We start from the raw sequence: 11163 nt of genomic DNA on the forward strand, positions 1-11163 counted from the left end.
AGAGAAACCATGTTCCCATCCAAAATTAGCCGACCATGTATATTTTTGGGAGAACAGAAAGCCGACACAGAACCTTTGTGTTGCATGGCAACGTCACTGCTGAAGGTGATGCCTGGATATTCCAAAAATATTTTATATTATCCTGTATATATATATATATATATATATATATATATATATATATATATATATATATATATATATATATATATATATATATATATATATATACATATATATATATATATATATATATATATACACATATACATATATAAATCTCTGTTATGGATACAACTTCACATGACAGTGGTAGAATATCACAGACCTCTCTAGTCCCAGTCTACATGCCTGTGGGAGCCTTTATGTGCATGAGTATGCACAGGGTATGTGTGTCAGCTTTCACTGAAGGAGTTCAGATGGGCCATCTGTAAATGTGTTGTATTCGAGGGTCTATGCTGCTCAAATGACTTGTTGCATAACCCTGCAGAAGTTTATGATGCATGGCTGCAGCTCGTTACACAGTTGTTGTGTGGACCAACACCTTTACTAATTGGATATTCTTTTATCACATGTGCATCATTCGTGCATAACAAAAACCCATTTGAGCGCTCATGGGCAAAACAATGCAAGGTAAAAGACAAACAAACTACCATACTTTCTGGACTATTGAGTGCACCTGAGTGTAAGGCGCATCCACTAAACTTAAAAAGAGAAAAATTTTGTACATATATAGGCTGCATTTGTCTATAAGCCGCAGGTGTCCACGTTGTGACATGAGATATTTACACAGAAGGATTTTTAACTTTTAATAAATGCTTTTTTCCGAACAGTGACTGTAACACGGCAGTAAAACGCATTGAGTCAGTTCAATCTGCTGACTCCAACGTCTCACCATCGATTCATTGATGCCAAGCTAACGTGCAGTAGCTCCATTTCCTTCTTCAATAGGCAGATCGATTGCCTTTAACTTAAAAGCTGCATCATATGCATTTCTTCATGTGTTTTCCATGATGAGGGTGTGTGCATGAAGTGCAAAATGACTGATCCAAAGAATTTAGTGTGAGTGTGTTTGATTTAATTCGAACAGTTTAATTGTTCCACTGTGACCTGTTCGGTAATTTCATTCTGATGTGACGAGGCTAAACGTATTAGCGGCATGAAGCTCGCCCATAAAAATCTATACATTAGCCGCATCGTTGTATAAGCTGCAGGGTTCAAAGCGTGAGAAATAAGTAGCGGCTTTTAGTCTGGAAAGTACGGTATAAGTTTCATTCATTTATTTTTTAATCAACTGTGTTTATCATGGGTTGCATAGTGGCTCGATGGTTAGCACTGTCACCTTGCAGCTAGACGATCCCCGGTTTGTGTCCCAGCCTGGGCCTGGGATCTTTCTGCATGGAGTTTGAATGTTCTCCCTGTGCATGCGTGGATTTTCTCCAGGTACTTGGGCTTCCTCCCACAGTCCAAAAACACGATGAGGTTAATTGGTAATTCTAAATTGTCCGTAGGTGTGAATGTGAATGTACTTGTTTGTCTCTCGGTGTAGCCCTGTGATAGACTGGTGATCTGTCCAGGATGTCCCCTGCCTTCACCCTAAGTCAGTTGGGATAGACTCCAGCCCCCCGGTGTACAGATAATGGATGGATGTGTTTATCATTTGTAGCACATTTATTTCGCAAACTCTCATGAAAACTGAAGTTATTCACTTACTGATTGATACATCCGATTTTGCCTCTTAAACCTGGTGGCAATCACTCATGGTGCTGTTGCATTTGTTGCAACTATGCTCGACAACCTCTCTGCAACAAAGAATTTTTTACCTCGAAAGAAAGAAAAAAATATTCAAGTCACAGATAGAAAACAGACAAGGAACAGTATATAAAGAGTTTGTTTACAAAAGGATGACTTCGAAAATGGACATGTATGGAACTGAAAACAGGAATGAGGGAATTGGAAAAGGAGTTGGTAAGGTAGGAAAACTAGAGAAACTAAACTGGGGGAACTAAGCTGGTGCTAAGGGACCTGAGGCGAACACTGTCGACCTCTGGGGGTAATCAGAGGAACCTCTAGCCAAAAATTTGGAAACTGGAAATGTAACCCAGAAGTAACCTGCTAGGAGCAACTGACAGAACTAAGTACTACAAGGCTAGGAACAGCTAGAAGTAACACAGAGAATCAAGGCTGCCATGAGTGTAGTACGCAGCTACAGGTAATCCGAAAACCACACACAGTACTAAACACACAAACAGAACCATCCAAACATGGCAAACCCAGATTGTGACTAGACCCAGAATGCCAAGGAGTTACTGTTACGCTAACAGGAGCACAACACAGGGAAACAAGCTACACTACTTAGATGGCATTCAGGGAAGAGGGAGCGTGGTCAGAGTCTGAGGGCGGAGGAGGAATGTTGACCGTGGCTTGCGGAGGGTTCTTGACAAGAAGACCTGCAACGGATCCAGGGAAGGGGATCCAGAGGTGAAACAGGGTCCGGGTTGGCAGCATGTGCATCAGAGGATTTGCAGAGGAAGGACAGGGAGCAGTTTGGAGAATTAATCAAAGCAGAGACAAGTTAAACCACTTCTGCTCAGGTAAGAGTGGTACTAGCTGACCAATCAGAGCAGACCGAGGTTATAAGGAGGAGGCCTTAAAAAGACAGGAACAAAAAGCAAGTGTTTCAGAGAGAAAGTGAGAAGAGGTGCTGCAGCAATGTACAGCATGAGAAACATAATGTGTTTATTGATAATTAAAGCATGTAAACATATTTTAATAGTCTGCCCAAATAAAATTATGAACTTGTAATAATATGTGCATAATATGGACACTAAAAGCCTGTCAGCCCCAAGTAAATCTCTCTGTATTTTGCAGCATACTGGAGTTTTAACTTTCGTGTCTGTGCTGACATTCCTGGGCTGGTGCACCAGTAGCAATGTGTTTTATGTCAACTGGCAGTGAATTGGTTTGCCAGAGCTGAAGAGCAAGTGACTGAGACAGAGTAGGGTACAGCAACTAGAGGTATGGTGAAGCAGAAAATATATCCAAGAAAACCTTCTGGTACTCCGGATGAAAAAGAAAATCAGCGTTCAGAAGAGGATGGATTAGAGTCGCACACACTGATGGTCTTTGTGTACTTGCTCTCACTGCCAGATGAGGGAAGCAAACGTTCTGTACTGCAGGTTTAAAAATGGAAAAGAAATTAACAGTGGCGTGTGCAACAATTTGGGCAAGTCAGTGCTTAGTAACCTCCGTTGGCAGATATCACAGACTTTGCAGCTCAAATGTGGATTAAAGCTGCTTTCTGTTTTTGATTTTGGAATTTTCACCAACTTATCTGCATGTTTAGGATCTCCTGACAGATTTTCAGTGATTCCGGCAAGGGGGCTGCGTGAGCAGTTCTAAACACTTAAGCTTGTGTTTTTCAGAGTTCGTCATGATTCTTCATTATTCTCCATGATACAGTCTGACTGCATGTAATCTGCATCCAGATTTTTAAATGTAGCTGTTGTTCCCTCTATATTTGCTCATGTTTCCTGCATCACTGGCCTCCATGGAACCCTAAAGCAAAATATTCTTCCCCCATGCTTAGCACTTAGCAAGGAGTCCTTTTTAAAAAAAATTTTATCAAAAACTCCCTTTGGTCTCCAAACATAGCTTTGGTGAATGTGGAAGAGACACCAGATGTTTCTTTGCAGACTTCAGACACTGCCAGTTGATTTGAGGTTGCAGGCAGGGTGCAAACAACAGAGGAGTCTGACTGATGAGCTCCCCTGAAAACACGATTTGTGAAATTTTGTGAGAACTTCTAGAATATCACCGATGTGCTGCTTTTGCCATGCATTTCAGTTTTTCTTAATCTTCATCATCATGGATCATGCGTAAAATTAGGCTATTACTGATGATGATGATTCATGCATGAGGGTGTCATCGCTAATTCACTTTTATAAAGAGACTTGTGTGCATGCTGTTCTTGTCATCACAATGAAGCATGCAGCTCAATATCACAAACATTATCCATTTTACCTCAAAGATCAGAAATGAGCAAACTTGCTTGATGCCAACCACCTTGAAGAAAACAGAAAACCACACCTAATCCTATGTGGCGATGAGAGCAGGCACCTTTTCATTGGTTAAAGCTAAACCAAGTTCTTTATAAATGTTGTATCTTCCCCTTCTGGCCACAAAAAAGTGAGCAAAAGGAGCTCCCCCAAAAGCCATGGTTCAAACAGGTACGTTTTCCCTTTGATGATTTTTTCCCATAAATCCTGTTTGTGCATCAACTCTACACAGTGGCACAGAGCACCAGTCTTCCAGTGTCATCCATCCATCCATTATCAATACACTGTTTAATCCTCATTAGGGTCGCGGGGGGGACAGGGGACACCCTGGACAGGTCACCAGTCTATCACAGGGCTGCATATAGAGACAAACGATCATACTCACATTCACACCTACGGACAAATTAGAGTTACCAGTTAACCTCAGCATGTTTTTGGATTGTAGGAGGAAGCCGGAGCACCCAGAGAAAACCCACGCATGCACAGGGTGAACATGCAAACTCCATGCAGAAAGATCCCAGGACCAGGCCAGGATGCGAAACGGGGATCTTCTAGCTGCAGGGCAACAGTGCTGACCACCGATCCCACTGTGCAGCTCTCTTCCAATGTCAGCTAACTTTATTGATTTGGAAATGTCATCAAATAATAATTCCTAATGAACATTCTGGACCTGCTTCACAAGTCAATTAAGGTCTAACAACTTCTGAAGTTCTGACACTTTACAAGTCAAAGGATGCAAATTTTTGAAATGTTTTTTTGATGCAGAGTTAGTAGTTTTTAGTCATTTGAATAGTGGTGGCTCTCAATTACTGATCTGCTCCCTGCATGTGCAAGGAGGGTCAAGTGACATGACATGACTGTGCAGGTTGAAGGTGTTGGGTTCAAGCGTCAGGGTCAAAGAGTGTTGTGCTCGGCATTTTGGGAACTCACGTAGGGGAAAGGGATGTCAGGGTGCTCAAAGTGTCAGTGGCAGCTGTGTTGTATGAACATGTCTTCAGAGAAGCACTGGGGTGACATGGATGGATTACTGACTGGACATTTTGTGCTCCAGTGACTCTAGTCAGTGTAACTTCTGAGAACATTTCTTGTTGAAAAGTCAATCAGTGGATCACAAAGAGACTTACAAAATCAAAGAGATTCAAAACATCTACAGAGGCACATAAAATGACTACAGTTGCATATTACTACAAAAGGCTCTCTTTATAATCTGCCAGATCACCATGGTAACTGATGCCACACAGCTCAACTGTGAAGGTTCTGTTCAGAGTTTGGGATTTAAATTGACTGTAAGAAGTGCCACCTTTCACCAGTTCTTTTCCTGAGCAAATTCTGTATAAGTGATACAGAGTCTTAGCCGAGGGAATACGTTTTATCTGCAAACCTGTTGAACTGTACGTTACTAATCCCACTGAATGAAGCCATGCAACTAAAGCACAAAATGACCAAATATGTTTTTATGTTTGGTCCCGATTTGCTGTCCTGTATGTTTTACACTGCTGGTACTGAAGCTAATGAAACACAAATTAGAACTTGTTGCATATGTAGTTTAAAATTAACAGCTCTAGTGTGCAGGTGACACATTTGAAAGAAGCAGCTACATTGAGAGTGCATTGAGTGGGAAAATAAATATAATAACTTATAACATTAACAGTTTTCTACCAGCATTCCTCTTTGGGTCATTTGCAAGAAAAATTGCTGTTCTTTGACTGGAGTAGGCAGCACACCATTGCTCCAGCTGTGCCAAAGAAGAGTCAAATGGCATGTCAGAATCCACTTTTGGGGGCCTGATGAAAAAATCTGGGTAACAAAGGAACCACCATTGTGATGCTTATAATCTCTGACTGGGTTTTTAGGGTTTGTTGAGCCAGCTAACACAAAGAAAGTAGCCATGTCAAACCTTATTTGTAGTACACCCAACAGGATTACTACTGACTCACTGTTTTCCTTTACTTCCTCTCCCTCCTATTAATGTTTGCTTCTTATTTTATGTATTTTCCAGCCAATCTACTGCTCTCAAGACAAACATTTGAGCAGCAGGTGTTGCTTATTTCTTTTCTTATCTTGCCACCCTGAATAGCTAATAAATATTTCATGGTACATGGAAATGACAAGTTATAATATAGTCAGAAACAATAGTTCACGCTGTAATCAGCTAAACTGCTGCTTACGGCTTATTTATTCTGAAGTTTGACACCAGCAGCTAAAACCCTAAAATAAAAGCCAGTTTATAGTACTGATTAATTGTTCTGTTTCCTCACTTGTAAATAAAGAGCATGCACTCACGGTGTGTGATTTATTTCCACACTCTGTCACTATAAATCTCAGTGGCTCCACCAGTTGTCTGACTTTGCCATGAGCACACAGGTGCAGAGATGCCAGCTCGTGTTACTCACGTGACCATGAGTTTTATGTCAGTTCAGCCTGTGGTGTCATCATTACTGCTGCTGTTACTGATGCTGCTATCATTGCCATTGACGCTGCTGATCTACAATTATTATTGCGTGTACAAAGACTACAGTTCAGTCACCATTACTATGTGTTCATTGGAGCACTTGATTTTGATTTAGGTTTTGTCTGTCTGTTTTGGTTAAAAGGTGCATTTGTTCGGCTATTAATTTAATTTGTAATAGTTGAGATTACTCAAGTTTTAATTTTTTTTTATTATGGTGGTAGACTGTCACTTCTTGGAAGCAGGTGGCTATTTGAACAAGACAATGACCTAAAACACACATCAAAATGGGTAAAGAAATGAGTAAATCAGTCTACAATTAAGATTAAGAAGTCGGTCTTAAATCTCATCAATAACCCGTGGACTGTGCTGAAGAAATAAATCTATATCAGAAAGACAGCAAAATTAGTTTAACTGTATCAGTTCAGTCAAGACAAGTGGTCAAACATACAACCAGAAGCTTACCGGTAACTTGTGGACAGCTAACAAAAGGTGAAGATATTGAGGGGAAAATGACCAAGGGACATTTAACCAACCATTAGAAATGCTGTATATGTGGCTGACTTAGGTGTTGTGCATCTATTATCAAAATTAGAATCATCCTTTCCCTGATTGATGTTAAAAACCTAATCCATGCATTTGTTACTTCTAGACTGGACTACTGGAATTCCTTAATATCAGGACGACCCAATAACTCTCTGAAAAACCACCAGATGATTGAAAACACGTCAGCAACAGTTCTGACAGGAACCAGTAACAGAGATCAGATGCTTCTCCTCACTGGCTACCTGTAAAATCTAGAATAGCATTTAAAATCCTGCTTCTTACATATAAAGCCCTTAATGACCAAGCTTCTTCATTTTCTAAAAACCTTATATTACTACCATCCTAACAGAGTTCTTCGCTTTTGGCAGGGTTACGTGTGGTTATCCGAAAATTTTGAAAAGCAAACCGGGAGGCAGAACCTTCAGCTTTCAGACACATCTGCTATTGAATCAGCTCCCAGTTTGGTTTCACAAGACAGACAGCTTCTCTGCTCCTAAGATTAGGCTTAAAACTTTCCTTTTATATCAAGATTATGGTTACAGCTGGCCCAGGTAACTGTGCATTTACATTTCTGTTAAAACACTTTGACAACAGGAGCCAGTTGAAGGCTGCAGTGATTTTAGTGACACTACAATGTATAAGAGTGAAGTTATTGAATATTTGTCTCTCTTTACTGTTGCAGCGGTTTTGCAAATTGCAGACGGACCCTGTTCACTCCATAGACACCAATGTTATTCCTGTAGCTTGAAAGACAGCTGCTTTTGATAAAACTGGGCTTGTAGCACATTGTCTGCCTTGCAACAATGGGAAAGAGGCACCGTTTATGTTTTGACAACCTATATCTAATGAGTTATTGATGCTGGAAGTCTGAATCTGTGAATATCTTTCCAACTTTACTGAACTTGGGGCCACTACCACCTAAGGAGTGATATATTTAATTTTGAAAAAAGCATTTAGCCATACTTAAAGCTTTAAGTGCTTTATTAACACGGAACTAAAAATTTTGTATTGTTTTATTATCACAGGTTCTGTCTGAAAAGAGGTGGCATCATTTTAAACAGTGAAATCAAACTAACAAAATGTAATGACCAACCAGTGAGCAATACTGGATTCTGCAAAAACATAAACATTTTTAAAAAAAATCTAAATCTTATCTTAACACAGTTAATGTATTAACTTATTTTTGTGTATATGCATGTATTTATTGATTTATTTAGTACTGTTAACATATCACAGTTCTGAGTGAATTTTTCTTAAGATAGGCAAAGGCCATTTATTGATCACATATAGGCTGTTAAATGTTTATTAAAAACTAAAAAGCATTTAAAAAAAAAACAACTTAGGCATTTATTGAGTCACTAAAATACTGTAGAGTACAGACCACATCAGCATGATTATAAGCATCCTCTGGTAAATTAACAACCAGATACTGATGTCTCTCACCATATGGACTTCAGGAGATGACTGGGGGATGATAAACTGTGACCTACTGGTTGGGTTCTCTCTGTTCTCATGTTTCTTACATGTTTGTCCCCTGACAGCCGGGTCCTAATGTTTTTTGAGCAACACACCATACTATGACGTTTTTACAATGATGGTTCTACTATGGAACCAGTTTGACATGTTCAGGTGTTCTTTGTGTGAAAACTCATAGATTTCAGGGATCAGAAGGTGGTTTTCAACTTTCTTTGTTAACTTTCTGCTTCAACTTTAAATTAAATTTCCTTCACTAACCGAGCCCTGTGGACTTCCAGTAAGCTGTGTTCCTACTGGCTGTCCAGGTGGCTGCTTGGTGTTATCAGGAACACCTGAGCAGCTCAGTGTTATCAGGAACACCTGAGCAGCTCAGTGTCTTCCTGCTTTATGTGGCTGCAGACAAACATTTCCTCTGCTTCCTTCACCAGTGAACTGGGTTTGGTTCTGTTACTTTAGTTTTTTCTTTAGGCGTTGGCTTGCAGCTTCCAGCAGTAAAATGACTTTAATGTCTTTAATGTGTTTCTTGGTGTGTTTTAGGGCTTTGTACTGGATCGTTGTCCTGGTAAATGTGGTTCTTTAGCCACAATTAGCACATGGTGACATGTGATTAGTGGATTTGGTACAGCTGAGTTGTGTCTTTATCTTGGCTGTAGTGAGTCTTTAGAGGTTTTTGGTCAGACACATTCTGTATTCTTGTTTGAGAACCAACGTTGGTTGTCCAGAAGGTAAGAGTTCCTGTCCTGATTCTCTGTTCTCAGAGGTTCTCTGGTAGGCTGCAGGAGACTTTAGCGTTTGGGTTGTGCTAGTTTGGTTTTTGTACGGTTTCATTTGGACGACTATCTTGAGGCCCCTCCATGTGGTTTAGTGAGGTTTTCTGCAACAGTTCTACAAAGCAACCTGCAGCAGAAGAGACTTTGAGAGTTTTTAGGAAGTTCTGGAGACCAGACTTTAGAGCAGCAGAAACATTTGTCAGCAGTTTGAGCAGGAGAAGGTGAGCTTCAGAGTAGAAATGAGACAGAAACCTTCTTGACCCGTGTGGTGAGGTCCTGTACCAAGAGTTTGAGCAGGTTGTGAAGAGTCTGTAGTTCTTTGATCTGAAAGCACAAGAAGAGTCGACTCATTAAAGGAGAAAACAGGAGATAATGTTGGTTCTTCTGTCGCTCTGCAGTTTCCTTAGACTGAATATCAAGTTTATATTTTAAATGATTTCCCATGTGAGCCCAAGAAGACTTCAATAAACTCCCTCCATCCCCTGGACACAACATATTTTATTACCATGTTAAATGTTTTTTTTTTTAAATGTTTTTGAGTTTTAATCATAGTTTTTTCTCTTTGCTTGTTTAGTTTTGTCATCTGTGTAAAAGGTGCTAAACAAATAAAGTTGAATTGATAAACTGAATAATTGACTAACTCATGATTGTGACAACAGAAGTATTTTCATTGTGATTTAAGGGTTTATTTCATTTTTAAGGTTGGGGTTAAAATCTTGACAGAAAAAGATTAAAGAAATAAACTACATTAAAAAAAGCAATTAAATCAAAGGGAAAAAAATTTATACAATAAAACTTATAAAAAGGTTTATTATTTAAAAAGTATTTTTGGAATGTTTAATTATCGAAAATATGTTATCTGTAATTTTTAATATTTGTATTTGAAAATTTTTGTTTAATTTCATAATTACATGTATTGTATCTTGTATAATTATGTAATTCAATATTTTGTCTGTTTAATAGAATTTAATTGTATTTAATGTTAACTATATTAAACAGACAAAATATTGAATTACATAATTAAACAAGATACAATACATGTAATTATGAAATTAAACAACATTTTTCAAATACAAATATTAAAAAATACAGATAAATATTTTCGATAAATATTCAAAAAATACAATTTAAAAAAATACAAAACATTTAATTAGATTATTAAACCTCTAAAAAGACAAACCCTTTAATTAAAAAATTAAATGTTTAATTAGAAAATTACATCTTAAAGACAATAAAACTTCAAATAGGAATTAAACAGAAAATACAATGAAGCATTTAAAAAGAAAATTAAACATTAAAAGGTGGTAAAACATTTAAAAAGTAAAACCTTCAAGATTTAATCGAAAAATTAAATATTGGGAAAGAAAAAAAAAATTCAAACAAGCCGATAAAACATTTGAAAAAACAATTAAACATTAAAAAGACAAAACATTTGGAAATCAAATCAGACATTAGAAAAGAATAAAAGGTGAGAAAAGAGCAAAATTAAACATTTAAGAAGAATCAAACTAAAGACAAAACATTTGAAAAGACACCAGTTAAACTTTAGAAGATCGAATTAAACAGAAGAGACAATAAAACGATCAAAAAGAGCAAAAACAGATAAAGGTCTTCAAGCGTTTTCTAGTTTGAAATGAAAACAAGTTGTTTCTTCAAACATTTCCTCTTTCTATGTTCTTAGTTTGATTATGGACAGATTTACTAAGAACTCATTTCAGAAAACTGCTTTCCAGATAAAGTCTGCTAGTAGTTGAAGGCACTGATCAAACTAATGTTACCTTCTGATCTCCACAAACTTTACTGTTCAGTGAAGAGAATCAAAGTTTGTTCAGGATTTCTAAAGAACCCACAAGTGAAGGTCTGA

General features: G+C 38.1%; 1 long non-coding RNA gene across 1 annotated transcript; it reads left to right on the top strand.

Annotated features, from left to right (window-relative positions):
* Nucleotides 1–321: 321 nt before the first annotated feature.
* Nucleotides 322–6340, top strand: LOC129349417 (uncharacterized). The gene is made up of 2 exons (XR_008602419.1): nt 322–2594; nt 4504–6340. It is a non-coding gene; the product is annotated as an uncharacterized LOC129349417 (long non-coding RNA).
* The last annotated feature ends 4823 nt before the right edge of the window (nt 6341–11163 follow it).

The sequence above is a fragment of the Amphiprion ocellaris genome, chromosome 8 (genome assembly GCF_022539595.1).
Source record: "Amphiprion ocellaris isolate individual 3 ecotype Okinawa chromosome 8, ASM2253959v1, whole genome shotgun sequence".
Taxonomy (NCBI): domain Eukaryota; kingdom Metazoa; phylum Chordata; class Actinopteri; family Pomacentridae; genus Amphiprion; species Amphiprion ocellaris.